General features: G+C 52.9%; 1 protein-coding gene across 3 annotated transcripts in view; it reads right to left on the reverse strand.

Annotated features, from left to right (window-relative positions):
• Window positions 1-17,425, reverse strand: part of Kcnj6 (potassium inwardly rectifying channel subfamily J member 6) — a 224,706-nt gene that overhangs the window by 97,181 nt on the left and 110,100 nt on the right. The window contains exon 1 of one of the 3 annotated variants that reach the window (XM_055614871.1): window positions 3,238-3,250. The exons of the other annotated variants lie outside the window; for them this stretch is intronic. The gene's annotated coding sequence lies outside the window, so the exon portion shown is untranslated. Of the gene's footprint in view, window positions 1-3,237; window positions 3,251-17,425 lie in introns of those variants that run through there. 3 annotated transcript variants of the gene reach the window in all.

Genomic DNA, 17,425 nt, shown 5'->3' on the forward strand with positions numbered 1-17,425 from the left:
GGGCTGCTGGGCTCTGACCCCGGGCTGCTGGGCTCTGACCCCGGGCTGCTGGGCTCTGACCCCGGGCTGCTGGGCTCTGACCCCAGGCTGCTGGGCTCTGACCCTGGGTTCTGACCCTGGGCTGCTGGGCTCTGACCCTGGGTTCTGACCCTGGGCTCTGACCCAGGGCTGCTGGGCTCTGACCCTGGGCTGCTGGGCTCTGACCCTGAGCTGCTGGGCTCTGACCCCGGGCTGCCGGACTAACGTCTCACGTTGGTGTTGTCTTCCCTCCTCTGTTGATAGATGGCCTACCTGCGTGGCTTCTGCTCTGAACAAGATTCACTGCAGTGGATACTTGATGTGTTTCTGAAGGATTCAAGTTTTGTCTTCTTGTTTTTGGTACTGGGCATGGAAGCTGGGCCTTCACACATGCTTCACAAGCTCTGTGCACTCACCCACATCCCTAGCCCTTTCTTCTGCTTTGAAAAAATAGAGACAGGGCATCACCAAGTTGCTCAGATGGCTGTTCTCTATCTCTTTCTGTGGCCCCTGCATTTCTGGTCCTCCTGCCTTAAGACTTTTTGAGTAGCTAGGGTTACAGGACTGAGATAGCGGGCTTGGCTTGTGTTTTATTTTCTCTGTTAAGGAAATGAAATGTCCTGAGCAGCAAGTCTTCCTGAGGCTTCGGTGGTGCTGTGTGGGGCCTGCTTCACAGAGGAGCAACTCTGGCCCTCCTCGAATAGTTTCCATGGCGCTCCTCATTCATCCTCTCCCCTCATAATGCTGTAGATAGCTCCCAGGACAACCTCTGTTCTCTTTATTGGCCTGGAGTCAGCCGCCCACCCCCAGCCTACACTGCAGCCAGCAGGGGCAGAGGATGGAGAGTTAATCCCGGCTTCATCTTCAGCAGCCTCTTGACTGCATTTTCTTCACTCACAGGTGAGCGTGCACCCCAGCTCCCCGGATGGACAGGCGGCACCATTAGGCTGGGCCTGGCTCAGAGTTTTCCCTTGTCATGTTCCTGGACACTATTTTTTTTTTTTCAGGTGAGGACACTTTGTTAGTAGCAGGTAGTAGTCACTGGGGGCAGGGGGATGGCCTAGTGCACACGGCTGTGCAAGCTCGAAGGCGTGACTCCCTGCTTCAGCACTGCACACTAACATTGCAGTGACACGGGCGGCCAGCATGGCCCCTACACAAGGGTGAAATCAAGTCTGCAAAGCATTCCACATTTTACACATAAAAAATCTTACAACTTCAAGACAAACAACGACAACAAACCAAAAGTCAAACATGGCCGTGCTGCTTGTAGCCCAGTGTCGGTGGGCTGGCAGGAGAAGGCTGGAGCTTTCTGACCACCAAGGCCAGGCTCAGCATGAAGCCTGTTGCAAGAGCTAAGGGGGAGAGTGACTCATGAGAGCGCCCGTGTCTGCCGGGGCCTCCCTGTGCATGTATCTAGTGTGCATGGGCACAGTAACACATGTGCTCAGGCCTCCACAAACGCACATGCAGAGGCACCGCTCCAAGACATACGCATGCTTACATACAAAACAGCGGGTGGAGACATTCCCCTTCGGGACGGTTTGAGGGCCCCGCAGGACTGGCATGAACTGAGGCCATCGGTGTGAGTGGACAGTGCTGGGGCCTCAGGAGGTCTGTAGAGCAGACTCTGCACCCAGCGGTCTGTAAAGGATGGAGCAAGATGAGAGGGACCCCAGGCTCCCTGGAAACCTGCCCATTCCAGGAAGAGTCCGGAAAGTGAACAAAGCAGGGGTCTGTGCGCGTGAATGGGCTCGGGGGAGGTTGCCCTGGGGAGTATTTCCGGCCCTCTGCTGTTGGCTGGAATCTTCAAATTCCCTGTTTAACAATCTGCTGTCACAGGCTTGTGCACACTCATTTCCACACTGCACCAGATCAAATCCTAGAGGTGGGGGTGGATGGAGCCTGTTTATCTGGGAGCTGGTGGGGAGCAGGGAGTGAAGCAGGGGAACGGGGATAACTGATGAGACGTTGCTTTCTCTGCCTCCCTGTGGCAGAGTTCTGAAACCTGTCAGTGTAAGGCGTGTGCTGAGACACGCCATGTTTATGTATGATGCTTCATTTGTTTCCCCGCCGCTCTCCAGGCTCCTTGAGTGCAGGGAAGCCTGTGCACGGCCCGGTTACGAGAGCACGTGGTGAGGTGTTGCTGGGTCTGATGGATCTTGGAGGGCTGGCCACTGGAGTGGTCAGCATCCTCGCTTGGGCTTCATCACTGCTCACTCGGGGCCAGCCCAGCCTGCACTCCTCTGCCTCCGACACAGCCCAGAGCTGCCAGCCTGCCCGTCACTGTCAGCCCTCTCCCCTTCCCGGCGCACCCCGACTCCCCCTCTTCCCTCCCTGTGCCTCCTCTCAGCAGAGGAGACGTGTGACTCAGTCAACCAGCAAAGAACAAAAGTAAGAGTGGCATATTATCCAAACAGAGGAAGAGTCTCTGACACAAATGGGAGGTTGGCTTAGACTGTTGTCAGACTTCGAAGGGAGCATAAAGGAGACTCCAAAATAGACTCATCGAAGGAAAATCGAGGCCGCCCAAGGCTGGGCTCTCCCACAGACTCCTGGGATCGTCCTCCTCTACCTCCTTTTGGTGATTCCTCCCAGCGTGGAAACGGCACAGCAATGTGTGTGTGTGGGGGGGGGGGGGCGGTCTTCAGGGCCCACATCAGCAAACCTGGCCTTGGACCTTTCGGAACCTTGCCCCTTCGCCCCTTCTTCCCCTGAGCCTCTTGGTTTGATCAAAGCATGATTCCTCTGTGAGGGGTTACGGTGGCAGAGCCAGCCTGGCTCTGATCAAGGAGAAGCAAGGCCCCTCATCTCTATAGAAAGCCACATGGATGGGCTGTGGCAGGAGCTCAGGACCTGCCATTTTGGTGAGCAGCAGAGCTGAGGGAGGACAGAGGGACGCCTGCTGTGGGCAAGGCCCACAGGACCCTGCTGTGGCCAAAGCCAGCCTCTAAAGCAGTGGGGCTGCTGGTGCTGGGGCCTGTGCATCGGAAGGGCCTGATTCAGCTGTGGGGATCCCCGACACCTGCAGCCTGACTGTGTCTCCAGGAAATCAAATGCCCAGTGCAGTGCAATCGGGAGGCGGGGCCTCCACGAGGTCTCCAGAGCCCCAGCTCCTGGCTGCATTGGCACCGTCACTAACGCTCTGGTGGAGGGTTCCAGTTCCCTCCCTCTTCCTTTTGTCATCCCAGCTGACCCTTCTGCCATGCAAGCACACACCCTGCAGAATGTAGGCCCAGGAGCCATCTTGGGAGTAGAGGCTGGGCCTTCTCCAGATGCTGAGTGTGGCCCTTTGATCTCGGGTGCTCTGCTTTCACTGCAGAGAAGTAAATTTCTCCTCAGGTCAAGGTGTCAGGCCAGGCCACTTCTTCATCGCACCATTCATGACAGCATGTTCCAGGTCTCCCATGCTGGGGCTTTCTAAGGGAGGTGAAAGGTGGAGAGAGCCACCTCTGTGGTGTGGACCCTCTGCAAAGCACACTGGGTCAAGAGGAGGCCCTTCCGCCTGCCTGTGGCTTCGCTGGTAGCTTAGATCATGGGGCAATGTCACACAGGACCTGTGGTAAAGTGTAATGAAAGGGCGTGTCTCAAAATAGAAGCACTGGTGTGGAGCTCAGCCTCTGCTGTTTTGGCTCCATGACTCCATAGCAGGCGACTATCAGCCCTACGATTGGCCTTGAGCACACAGGGAACACAAGTGAGTGTGTTTTCACGGTTAGTCTGACCCGAGGTTGGATCGGGAGGTGAGCTGGAAGGGTGGTTAGTTAAGGCCATCGACATCGTATTTCAGAGCAGCTCGTTTGGTGCTGTGCACAGACCTCGCCTTGGGGGTGAAGAGCCGGCTGAGCAGCTGGCAGTGCGCGCTGCTCTCGCAGAGGGGCCGTGGTTGGTTCCTGGCACGCACTCTGGGAAGCTTATGCTTTCCCGTCCTTTGGTATCCCTCAGGCTCCCGCACTCATGTGGTGTGCACAAACACACGCGTGTGCAAACACACATAGCAACGTCACACGGGTTTCGTATATCCAGAAATTCAGGGTGTCTGGGATGTCATGCTTTCCCACCTGCCTGCGCCTGCGGATCCAAACTGTGGGCTCAGGCAGCGGGGAAGCAAAGCATGCTGGTAGCTTCCTGGGGTCCCTGCTGTAAGGGAGGTAGGAGGATGGCCTCCACCTCAGCCTGGGTGCTGTCTTCTCTACTTCCTGGCCCATGTTGAAGCTAGCTCATGGAGTGTGTTCCATAAACACCCTGGGTTCCAAAGGCCCTGGCATATCCTGGTCACCCAGCTGGAAGCTCCGTCAGGCTGCCCTGGGCTGCTGCAGCCGGCAGGGTGCTGTGTCCACACAGACGCCCGGGAAGCTGGGCCTTCCTCACCACCGCTTGGTTTTCCTTCCTGCTGGACCGCTGTGGCGTGGGAACTGCAGTCTCCTCAGCACGCCTTGTTCCCTCTCTGCACGCCTCCTGCACTGGCACCCGTTCTAACCAGAGCCCCGTCTCACTTCAGCTTACGTGGTGCTTCGGAAGGCCCTAAGTGAACTGGATTGTTTGCTCCTGGAGGCTGTTCCTCCTCCGTGGGCTAACGCCAGAAGATCTGAATGCTCTCCCAGCTCACAAGGTTTCTAGCTTGTGGAAGGAGACCATTTGTAGAGTGAAGCACAGCGAGGGCTGCAGGGCTTTCTCTGCAGCTGTTTTAGAGCAGCTTTTCTTTCCCGTCATTTGCTAGAGGAAGACATGATCCTTCTGACCATGGGCCTGGCCTCATCTTCAGGCATCTCTGATTGTAGCTGATCTGAGGTGGAGTCTTTGGCCCTGGGAGAGAGAGATCTAGGGTGGCCGTCTTGCTCACCTCTTGTCCATTCATTGTCTCCTGAGAGGAGACCTGGGCTTCTGAGGATGAGGCTGACCTGCCACAAAAGCTGTCACCTGCTTCTCTAGCCACCAAGCTATGCTCTGTGCCTCCCTCCCCACAGGAAAGGGGGAAACCATCGCCACCACCGCGACTGCCACTGCCACCATAAAGACAGCAAAGCCCCAAAGCCGTTCTGGTCCTGAAATCAGCAGAAGGGTGTGTGGCTGCTGCAGGGAGAGGCAGAGCTGGGCGTCAGGGAGGAGCTTCCCCCATGAGGACTTGGTGAAGACTCTTCCAGGTCAGCCTCTCAGAGGCTTGGGTGGAGAAGTCACTTCCTGGCTGAGGCTGCAGGTGCTTCCTGCGGCTGTACCCACTCACTCAGTGTTTGTATCTTGCCCCTTCGGCAGAAAGGCTGTGGGGCTCTTGCGTCTCTGCTCCTGCTGCTCTTAGTTTCCCATTCACACACATCTGCCATTTGGATCGCCAGAAAAGGCTTGTTTGGTTTCTGTAAAGTTTCTTGATAGAGTTCCCAGCGCAAGCGCACTTGCCAGGGCCATCACACCCATGCTTTCTGGAAGGAAGCCTACAGATCTGTGCTCCCGCGTGCTCTGCCTGGGCGCTGGTGTCAGCAACTGTCACAGGCGTGCCCTTGAAATGTCACTCTCAGCTGGCAAAACCTCTGATCGGTAACAGAAATTTAGAAGTGTGGGTGCTTCCAACCTGAATCCTGACATTCTTATTTCCACACGTCTCAGAACATTTCCAAGAAATGCTCCTCAGATAAGTTTTCTGCTGGATCAGGGGCGGTTTGTCTGTGTGAGCGTGTGCAGTGAGGACCCAGCACTGACTCAGTGCTGCTGAGCACACGGAAAGGCATGATGGAGCCTGCGCTGGCTCGTTCTTCTTCCAGTCCTGACTCTCTAATGACTTCCCAATACATCCAAAGCCCTGACTTCTCTTTATCTGCAAGTTCTTCCATAAGCAGCTGAAGCACAAAGGCTGTCTGGGAGGGAAAAGGTCAGCTATGGTGGAGAGGACTCCGTGGAGCCACCGGCAGGCAGGGGAGGTGTGTCTCGTCGTCATGAGGAAGTGTGCTGTCCAGGATGGCAGCTACCAGCCATGGGTGTCTACTGAGCCTCTGCAATGAGTCTGGTCTGAGGCGCATCAGCCTGACCATACAGGCGTGTGGGAGATGGAATGCGAGGGTGATACATGATCGCCTGTATGACTGATGATGCTCTGGCTACATCTGCTTACACAGTCCATCATGTGATAATTTTGTGTGTGTGTGCATGTGTGAATGCACATGAGTTCAGGTGTCTTTGGAGAAGGCAGAGATGTTGGACCCCTAGAGCAGAAGTGAGGAGAATATGAGCTTCTGGGGATTGAACTAAGGTCCCCTGCAAACACAGTAACCCTGAGCCACCGCCCACTGCTGTGTTTTGGAGACAGAATGAATGCCAACGGGGGAATGAAGCTTCTCCTATGCTGGAAGAGGAACTACGCAAATGTGCTAGGCACATATCGAATGTCAATCAGCTCCTCTCAGTCTCCTACCCTTGAACCTGCGGACCATGAATTTGATTTGAATCTATTCCTTTTGGCTTCAATTTTGGTCCATTCTACTACAAAAGGTCAGATCTTACATGGTGTCTGTCTGTCAGCACCCACCCTCTTTAATCTGAGAGAAATGAACGGAAGGACCACCGAGATGGCCAAGCAGGTAAATGAACTTGCAAATATCATGACCTGAATTCGAGGCCCAGAGCCCACACAAAACCCAGATGTGTGGAGGCCATCTGTAATTCTGGCTCGCCAATGGTGAGAGCGACAGGAGGCTGGCTAGCCTGGAGGATACAGCAGTGTGAAAGACCTGGTCACAACAATCTGGAAGGAGAGGACCAGCTCCTGAGAGTCATCGGTTTCACATGTGTGCTGTCACGTTCACATGCCCGCATTCAAACACACCAACACACACACAACCCACCAACACACAAACACACATACACATGACATGCCAATTAATAGTGATAAGAGTACAGAATAAGAAGCAAAACCAACTTAAAAAGAGGAAAGGTTCGCTTTGGCTCACAGCTGTAGTTTCTGGTTAGCCCAGTTGCCTGGGGTCTGAGCTGGCACAGAACGTCAAGGTGCACTTACAGGTACAAGAAGCTGGTTACTTCATGGCCAAGCAGAAGAGGAAGAACCCAGACTCCCACAACCCTCTTGAAGGTCCTGCTTCCAGGGACCTAAGACTGGTCACTAGGCCTCATCTTTAAACAGCGTCCAGCTGGGGACTGAGTCCTGAACACGTGGCCATTTGGGGGAACATTCCAGACCCAGCTTATAGTGGATACAAGACCCCGATACCCACTCTGGTGTTGCTTTCAGGACTCAGAACTAATACTCAGTGAGTGTCCTTTCCTTCCCCACTGCCTGCTGCCTTCTGGGTTTGTCCTCAGCCTGTGTCCCTTATCATACCTGTGGCTGAGCACCCCCTCACTCTGCCGCTCCGGTCTTTTCTTCCAGCCTTTCCTGCTGAACTGACTTATGAGACAGCACCTGGCTTTCCAGGAAGAATCTGAGAATCTCGAGATGTTGCTCACTATTCCCACGCTGCCGATCCCTCCCAGCGCCCCGTACACATTCTCTGCCCCTGGTGGGAATGGTCCTCATGAGCCATCCAGCTCTTCTCGTCTTCTCTTCCTCTTGGGTTAGGCTCATGGGAGGCAGGAGGAGAACGGGACATTGAGATCAGTTCTTCTCACCATAGCCAGGTCCTGTCTGGAGGCTCCTCATACAGGTATGTTTCCTCCTCTGCTCCCATTTTAGCTCAGAGATTCGATGGCTCAGCAGTGTCAGCCACTGGCTACCTCTCCAAATGTCCTAGCTTTCTCTCTGTCACTTTAATAAACACTACAACCAAAAGTAACTCCAGAAAGAAAGGGTGTATTTCACCTCACAGCTGATGGTCTATCATTAAGAGAAGCCAAGGCAGGAATTCAGTCAGGAGCCACGGAGTGATGCTGTCTGCTGGCCTCTTTTCCCTAGCTTGCACAGCTCACCTTTGTATACAACTGAGGACCTGTGGTTGTTGCTGCCCACAGAGGCTTGAGTTTTCTCACAACAGTCAGGAGAACGTTCCACAGACAGATCGCACTGGTGGCCGCTGTTCTTCCAGATGACCCCAGTTTGTGACAAGCTGACAAAAACTAAGCAGCGGGCCATCGCTAGCTGCTTGCCTTTAGTCTACCCCACGCTGCTGTAGAGTCTTCTCTAGTTGCCCTGTTTCCATCTGTGTCCACAAAGCTCCGGGCCCAAGCGCTTCTACTTGGCAAGTCCCTCTGCATGAGTGTGGGTGGCACCAGCTCAGAAACCAGCATCTTTGCTACCTCGGCTCTCACCCCACTGTGAACAGACGCTGACTCTGATGCCTTTCTTATCTTAAATGCTTTCCCCTGTGGCCTCTTTAACTGTGCTGTTTGGGTTGTGGAGATGAACGAAAACAAACAACAATTGTGTGAGTTGTCACTAATGGAATACCTAAGGCTGAGAGCTATGGAGACCCAAGGGCATGCTTGGCACCAGCATCTCTGTGGCTCTGCTGAGAGCTTCACAGCAGATAAGGGTTGGAGTCCATGGCAAGACAGGAAGCCACAGTGGGGGGGGGCAGGCTTGCTTGTTTACACCAATCTTAGGAGAGCTAACCAAATTCCCTAATAATGACATCAATTCTTTTTTAGACATATCACATCCCTGACCAGTGACCTCTGACTGGCTGCTAGCCTCTACCTTTTAGAGGCGCCACATTATCTATGATACTTTTGTATTGAGGACCAAGCTCCCAAAACATGAAGTTGTGGGGAGCACCTCAGATCATATACAAACCTAGTGCTACAAAAGGTGCCTGAGACCACAAGAATGCAGGAAACACTTCTCAATGAATGAAGTCACTTCCCGTCTTTAAGATCAGCCCTTTGGACTGGTGGGTTACATGGAGTGCACAGTACGGTAGCAGAGCAAGCCTGAAGGCACTCTCATGGTTCCGACATGAGGTATGCCCTGAAAGGCTCCTGTGTTGTAGGCTCAGATCTCAGTGGAGTGACGTTCAGATCTGGGCTTTGGGGCAGTGCCTTGATCACTAGGGTTCTGTCTTCCTGAGTGGATTAATCCCCTGAGTGGGTCAAATTAATAAATCAACTGGCTCCTCATTGGACGTTACCTCTAAGACTAAGCAAAAAGGAGTACTTCTTTCCTTAAGCTATTTTATTAGATAGTTTATCACAGTGATGAAAATATTACTAGTACTGGTGCCCAGAGCCTAACCCTGGACTTTGTGGATACATGATACTCTGCAAAAGGGAACTGAGGTTGGAGATGGCCCCAAGGCTGCCAGTCAGGAAGATGCTGGGTCACTGGGTGGCCGACGGTCATCCATCACTTATAAGTGGAGGGCAGAGATAGGCGAGGGACAAGGGAGTTGGGGAACGAGAGAAAGGGCAGAGGGGCAAGGACCTGACCTCATTCCTGGCTGTGGAGTCACGAGACAAGGGTGTGGCTAGTCTGCGGAAGACAGCTCACGCTAGAGTCTCAGTTCCTTCTGCAGCTGTGACAGAACCCCGTGACCAAGGCAACTCAGGGAAAGAAGAGTTTGTTCAGCTTACAGTTCCAGAGGGGTGCGAGTCCATGGCAGCAGAGTCAGGCTGCAGAAGAGGAAGCTGAGGGCCGTTATCTGCAACCACAAAGCGGGCGGTCTCAGTGTGACATGGTGTAAGTCTTTAAAGTCCCCAAACCTGGCTCTTGGAGACATGCTTCCTTCAGCAGGAGCACACCTCCACAGTTGGGGACCAGGTGCTCAAATGCCTGAGGCTATGGGGGCATCTCCACACTTAGGGAGTCAGCTGTGACCGGGAACCTGCAGAGGCAACACAGTCCTGCTGAAAGCTCCTGTCAGCCTGGCGAGGCCGGTGCTGCGCTTCAATCTACACAACTGCTGGGTGACATATTACGTTGTTTGCTACGTTTATGCAGCTTGTCCCACAGCATCAGGACCCCAGCACAAGGCATTATGGGAATTCCTGAGAAGTGACCACAGGGAGGAGGCCTTAGGAGATGTGGAAGGTCTCTGTGGCTTTCGTGGGAACAGAGGAGCCAACGTGTCCACGTCTTGTGCCCTTCAGCGGATTGTGCAGACTTAGGAGAGAAGACGTGCCTAGAGGCTTCTTCCCACAATTTACGGGGTGACAGGGTGGCCTGAACTGCTTGGGCCACCTGTACAACCATGGGAGCAAGAATGTCTCCCACCAGGGGCCAAACAGCTCCCCAACCTGGACAGCAGGTGCTCAGAGCCAGTCAATCAGATCTGGGAAAATTAAGGTTTGCAGCGGCCTTCACACCTGTGGATGGTGAGCGGGCTCCCAGCTGCTCCCCTCACGGAAGTTTTCCTAAAAGAAATGCTAATTGCTGTAAAATTGCACTTGTCAGAGCAAAAGCACAAAGAGCCATGTTTCCACAGAGAGGGAGCAAATGGGTGAGAGGGAGAGGCTGGGCTCAAGGGCGTCGAGCGAGTGCGGAGACTTAGAGAAGCAGATCCTGGGTATCCATTGCTGAATCTCAGCCACGGTCTCCCCTCCGCCCAGGTCTGTGGGAACAGACAACGCTGAGCACATTGGTAATACAAGTGACAGGTCAGGTATCAGCGGAGCGTTTCAAAGGCCCGTGACCTTCCAGGGTGAGCCGGGGCCTTTTGTCTCATGGACTCTTAATCCCCACCAAGCTTCCTTGACTTTGGGCAGTTATTCCAGGGACTTGAAGTTTATTCTGTTTTATTTATGACACAAATTCACACTTGCTTGTAATGCACAATACAGACTAACAGACTCTGTCTGAGCTGTCACCCATCAAAGACTGCAGAGTCTCCAAGCTGCAGTCAGTGGAGGGCGGAAGGACACACTTGTGACGCAAGCGTGGGGCATTCTGTGGCCGTCTGTGCATTGTCCTGCTCTGCTGTGTGAAGAAAAATCATCTTGAGTGGCCACGTGGCATTTGACCCCATTGTACACACACAGGTTTTTGTGTGCATGTGTATCTGCACACATATTTTATGTCAGTTTTCTCTGTTTGCAGCTTCTACACCCAAAGATTCAATCAACCAAAACTTTAAAATATTGAAAAATATTTTACATGTACTGAACAAGGAAAGAACTTTTCCTTGAATAATAGATATAGCAACTGTTATTTCTTATCACGTGCAAACATAATCTGAAGACAATTAATGTGTGAAGGAAGATGAAGGAATCAGTGAATTTTGTGGGTACAGAGGAACCCATGCTCTTATGCCTTAAAATGGCTTTTTCCTCCTAGGCAATACGGAAATACCGTGCTATATATTTCCCTCTCTAGCAAATATCCATACCATCTACAATAGGTCCTTGGACATTTGACTTTTTACATTTCCCATGGCTTCTGGAACCAGTCTCCTATGGCTACTGAGGAACAGTGCATATGTATGTGTGTGTGCGTGTGTGTGCGTGTGTGTGTGCGCGTGTGTGTGCGTGTGTGTGTGCGTGTGTGTGTGCGTGTGTGTGTGCGTGTGTGTGCGCGTGTGTGTGTGTGTGTGTGTGTGTGTATCTTGCATAGCTAGTGTTTGAGCAGGAGACACTAATTTTAGAAGTTTATAGAACAATTTCTGCACAATGGCTCAGTTTTTCACTGGACATAAGGATTTGGATGAGCGGCAAACAGGCCACCTCCTCCTCGCTGGCTGTGGGCGCATCTTTTCCCAGGGGGAGAGGAAGGCCTGGAGTGCGCAGTGACATGGCATTGAAGTGGCTGGGTGTGTGCATGAGGCAGAGCCGGGACCAGCCATAATTGGGAAGTGGTTGAGTAGAGGTGATAAGCCTGGGGAAGGCAGGGCAGTGCCAGCATGGCCTCCACGCGTTGGCAGGATTCCAACGGGATGGATGCCTACTAGCCTGTGGGAGAGGAAACTGTTGCACCTCAGGACCTCAGCCATTATCTGTGCTGTCAAGACAAAGGGTGGATGTTAGCACTATGACCATTCTCCAAGAGGGTTTAGACCCCGGTGTGAAAAGGCTTCATGTTATTTTATAAGTAAGAACTTCAATGAGGAACAACTAAATTTGGATTTAGAGGGGTCGAGTCATGGTCCCAAGTGATTTCTAGCCTATTAGTTAAAGGGAATGAATTAGAAAGATATTGAAATTTGAAAATCAGTCTCAAGTGGAAAAACCATATGATTCAAATGGAGTTGCTTGTGTCTTAGCTCTCTTTCCTGTTGCTGTGATACAATACCATGACAAAAGCAACTTTCAGAAAAAATTATGCTGGCTCAGAGTTCAAGACTACAGTCTGCCATCACGGGGAAGTCAAGACAGTGGAAGCTTGAAGCAGCTGGTCACACCACAGCCACAAGCAGGAAGCAGAGAATAACGGAATCAGCTAGTTTCTTCCCTTTATGGAGTTACGGTCCAAGCCCAGGGAGTGGTGCCTCCCACGGATGGAGGGCAGGGATCTCCTCCAGATTTAACCCAATGAGATAATCCTCTGCACCTGCCAAGAGAGGTCTCCTAGGTGGCTCTATATGTTATTAAGTTGACAAATGAGAGTAACCATTACAAACTCAACAGAAGGAAAAGCAATCATAAGTTACAAAGGAAAACCAACACTGAAGGTCATTGGTCATAGAAAGCCTGTCACCAGCTTTGTTACTGATCTTAGCTGATGAGATTGTTTCAAACTGTCTTTGTGACCATCCTCACCTCACCCTTAGCGCACTGCCTCCCCGAACCTCTTTAAAAACACAAGGCGACACTGTGGCCTGTGTGTCACCTTGCAGTTTGACTCTCAAGTCATTCTCTTTGGGGAAGGTCCTTCTCTTATTCCAAGTTGACTGAGGGATCTCCACCAGCTTGCGGCAAAAGCCTGCTGTGGCAGTATGGAATGAAGGCATATTTTAAAAACTGTTGTATCTTTTGTAAAGCCACATAAGCTCAATGATCTTATTAGGAACTGAAACTTGATAAGAATGGGAGACTGGGGTATGGAGAGATGGCTCGGCGGTTAAGAGCTCTCACGGCTCTTGCAGACAATCTGGGTTTGGTTCCAAGCACTCCTATGGTGGCTGGCCACCATCTGTAACTTTAGTTCCAAGGCTCTGATGCCCTCTTCTTGTCTCCACAGGTACTGCATGCAAAGGGTACACATACATGCAAACAGGCAAAACCACTCCTAACACAAAATGAAAATAAACTTAACAGATTAAAGAATAGAAGCCTGCCTCATACTGCTCTCTTTTTACACATTCAAAGGAAAGCCTTGTTATATGCTAAGAGAACTGACAACACCAACCACAAAGCTCTGAAATGAGAGCATTCTGTCTGTTTGCTTTTTTACCGAGACTTTAATGAAGCCAGTGAGATAGGTGTGGCAGCATTCCTGTGGAGGGGATGCTGGAGGGGGCTTTTCTCCAGGGAACAGCCGAAAGCCAGCTCAAGCAGCAGCCAGAGGCAGCAGTTCTGCAGGCAGCAGGCAACCACCTCTGCCTTCTGTCTCGCTGGAAGTTGCTAATTGCCTGATTTCTCTTTGGAATTCCTTAAGCCTGAAGTAATTCACCACGGGACTGCAGTGTGGCTTGTACTGCACCATTGGACATTTTATTAGCAATTCTTGCAAGATGCTCCCTGCAGAACTGCCAGGAACTTCCCACCTCTCCCTGCGGTCCTGCTGGACAGAAGTGGGCGGCTTCCTGCTGCTTCCACACTAACGCTTAAGAGTGCCCTGGGGTGGCGGTGCGAAGCTGGGAGGTCCTTTGTTTGGCTCCTGTTTGCACTTGCTGAGTGAGCGGAGAAGTGAGAGAGGTGTCTCCCTGGACAGCACGAGTGGGTGGAGCTGGCAGCCATCCAGCTGTGCAGGGGTGCTCCACCTCAGGGTGGGGGGAAGGGAAAGAGGGACAGGGAGAAAGAGAGGGGGAAACAGAGGGAGAGGAGAAGAGAGGAGAGAAAAAGGGAGAGATAGAAGGAAGAGAGAGATACAGGAGAGAGAGGAAAGGAGAGATGAAAGAGACAGAGGAGAGAGACAGAGGAGAGAGAGCGCACTCTGGTGCAGCACATTCATGCAGAGGTTCTTTCACCGGTTGGAGGCAGGGCCACTTGTTATAGCATCTTGTGTGCCAGGCTGGCTGGCCCAGCGGCTTCAGGAGTTCTCCTGCCTCTGTCTCCCACCTCGCTGAAGAGCACTGGGATTGGAGTCATGTACTCCTGTGTTCAGCCTTACATCTGCTTGTCACATGTGTGTGATAGGCGCTTTACCCCCGAGCCGTCTCCCCAGCCTTATGGCCTTCCACCTTGTCACACAGTCTTTGATACTGAGGTCTGTGTCATCTGGCTTTGAAGAGTGCTTGGTGTTTGTTAACCCCTCGATGCAGGCCTGGTGAATGAATGAGTGAGCGAGGACAGAAGGACATTTGCACCCTGTGAATAGAATGTGCTCAGCTCAAAGGCTGCCTTAGGAGAAGGCAAAATGGCCGACATAGGAAGCTTCTAGAATGCACTAAGATCTGTTCCTTTGCCAAGCCAAGTCAGCCTTCAGGGAGCCCAGAAGGCTGCTGATTAATGAGGATTTGTTTAAACTCCCGCAACCTCAAAGCACCGGGAAACGGAGAAACCCAGGATGGTAGCTGTGCATGCTGCTTCCACGGGACACACTGCCTGAAACACCCGAATCAGAGGCTCTGCTCACTCCAAGTGGCCCTGCTTCTTTGATCACAGCTGGTTAGCACAGAGGTGAACCTCTGACCCCAGTGGACTTGCAAAGACGCTGGCCTCATCATGGTGGACACATTGTGCCGCTGGGTCTCTAGAGGTGCCACAACTGCCTTCAAGTTCCAGTGATGAAGGAGGCTCCCAGGACCTACCTAGACGACCATGTGTACAGCTAAGGAGAGCCCGTGGACCAAGGCAGCCCACAGGGAAGCCTCAAGGAACCCCGCTGCCTAGTTTCCCTCCTCTGGTCATGATGACTTAGCATTAAGATTCAGGGAGGCTCCCATCCCGTTCCTGCAGGGATTTACACCCAAATCGCCAGGCAAGAAAAACCCACACGCAGGCATTCAAGATGGCAGACTCGTTAAACTGTCAAACCGAGAGGGAGAAGGTGAGATGTCGGCGGTGGAGGCTAAGAGAGCAATGTGACTGGTAGGGAACATGGGGTGCTCTGAGGTCTCCTGACCTGGAGACTGAGCGCTGAGCAGCCCACAAAGTCCTTCCAAACACACCAGTGTCAAATGCTGCACCGTGTACAGGGAGGGGAGGAAGGCAGCCTGCACACACCCCTGCACGCCCATGGGACCTTTCTCACGCCCAGAGGCGTGGAAGTTAGGCCCTCAGATGGCATGTCTGGCTTGGGGCTGCCATAGCCTTAGAGCCTGTCTGGTTCCCTGTGGTCAGAACTTTTGAGATTGCACCTGCTGCTCTTCCTGGGGACCGAGGAGGGTAAGGATCAACTGTGATGTGGGGAAACCAGCCAGGCGTGAAGTGCCTGGGTGACAATGTGTGTGCTGTGTGTGGGAGCGCGTGTGGTTCTAGGGGGGCGGGGACGTGAGGACGCCGAGGTTAGCCCACCCACCAGCTGGCCGCGCTGAACTAGACAGGTGAAAGGAAAAGCGCTTCTGTCTGAAGAAATGGGTGCCATGAGAGGCTCCCGAGTTGATCTCTGGCCTCCAAACTTAGGCACGCACACAGGGAGTGCACCTGTGAGCGTGTACACACACTGCTGGGACACGCTCATTGGTAAAGCTTGCACCAGCGAGAAAGCTTGAGGAAGACGGTGTCCTCAAAGACCCCAGTGAGACCTGCTCTGAAATCTAGGAACGGAAACTTCCTTCCTCGGAAGGCAGAGAGTCACTTTATTGTGAAGAAATAGAATCAGAAGGACGTGGCTGACTTTCTCGGCCCTGGCTCCCTATTTCTGGAATTTCTAGGTGGTAATGAAGGCAGAGGCACACAGGCGATTGTTCTCAAAGCCAGCCAAGGAGGGCTGGGCCTGGGGGTAAGAGGCTCTTTCCTGAGGACTCTCTTTGTTGTCTTAGCTCCTGCCAAAATCTTGAAATCCTACCAGAGAGCTTTTCATCTGGAGTTCAAAGTCTAAAAACAGAACCAGTCCCGAAGAAGACCACGAAAAGAAAGCAAGGAGATGCATGCTGTCGGGCCTAGACTGGCCTAGAGCCATCAGCCCTCATGTTTGGCGAAGGGAGAAGGGCTCCAAGCCATTCATAGTCCGGCTCTCCTTGGCTGAGGGACCTGCAAGGGCACCCCTCTGCCTTAGCCAGTGACGCAGCACAGCTGAGCTGCCTGGAGTGGCCGGCCTCCTCATGGGAAGAGGTGCCAGGTGAGGTGGGTGCTCCCTCCAGGGGCTGGGCTGGGGGCCGGGGTGGGCACAGAGCAGTGTAGAGCGGCGTGGGTGCTCAGGCATAGCTCAGGCTGTGCTTTCAGCCCTCGGGGAGACCCGTGGGGCGACCGGCACTCAGGGGCTCCAAGTGTCACTCAGCAGAGACAGAGAGGGAAAACGAGTTCTCCAGGGCTCAGCGCCCTGAGATGCATTTGGATTCAACTCTTGGGTTCTGTGGGTCCGTAGAAGGCACTGCACCTTGCCCGCCTCTGCCTGCTTGTGTATGGGAAGGTGGTGTCAATCTGTGAATCTGTGGGTGTCCCAGGGTTTAGAGAATGAAGGGCTCATGTGTTGGCAGGTAACGATTTCCTGCTCAGTTGGTGAGGTGCTCACTTCCCAGAAGCTACAGCAAAAAGGCCAGGCATGGTGGTGTTCGCTTGTGACCAAGTGCTGCAGAGGCAGAGATGGGCCTCCCTGGGCCTCACTGTCAGCCAGTTTAGCCTACCTGATGAGTCCCAGAGCGATGAGAGCGAGAGAGAGAGAGAGAGAGAGAGAGAGAGAGAGAAGAAGGAGAGGAAGTATGATGCCTGAGCCCTGATACCTGAGTACCTGAGGTTGTCCTTTGTCCTCTACACACACACACACACACACCCACCCCTCATAGAAGAAGGAGGTGGGAGTTGGGCTTCATAGATCACAGGACTATGAAGAAGCTGGCTTGAGCCCGGTTGCAGGACTGGTTCTCATACAATACTTTCCTTAGCAAATACTTCCTAATGGAAACAACAGCGCTGCCACTGCCTGGAATGCTTGGCTCTTAGCATCAGATCCGACTCTGCACTCACCTAGCTCTGTGAACCCTCCCCACCCCTGGATTCTGGTCCAAGTCTTGGTGGGTGGGTGGGAGGTTTGCTGGCTATGGCAGAGACCTTGGGCTGCTTTCTTGGTGCATTGCTCATGACAGCTGGTGGCCGAATGGGCTTGGTGTCACAGTGCATAGGGAGAGGCCAAAGGCCTATCTGTATGTGTCTCAATCCCTGATCTAGAGTCCCATGGGAAGAATTAAGTATTCCACAGGAGCTAAGTGGGAAGACCAGCCCCGGCTGTGTGGTTTTGAACCTTTCCCAGAATCCCTGGCTTGCTCAGTGTCTCTGG

Source organism: Psammomys obesus, unplaced genomic scaffold (assembly GCF_907164565.1).
Source record: "Psammomys obesus unplaced genomic scaffold, mPsaObe1.curated_primary_1811, whole genome shotgun sequence".
Lineage (NCBI taxonomy): Eukaryota > Metazoa > Chordata > Mammalia > Rodentia > Muridae > Psammomys > Psammomys obesus.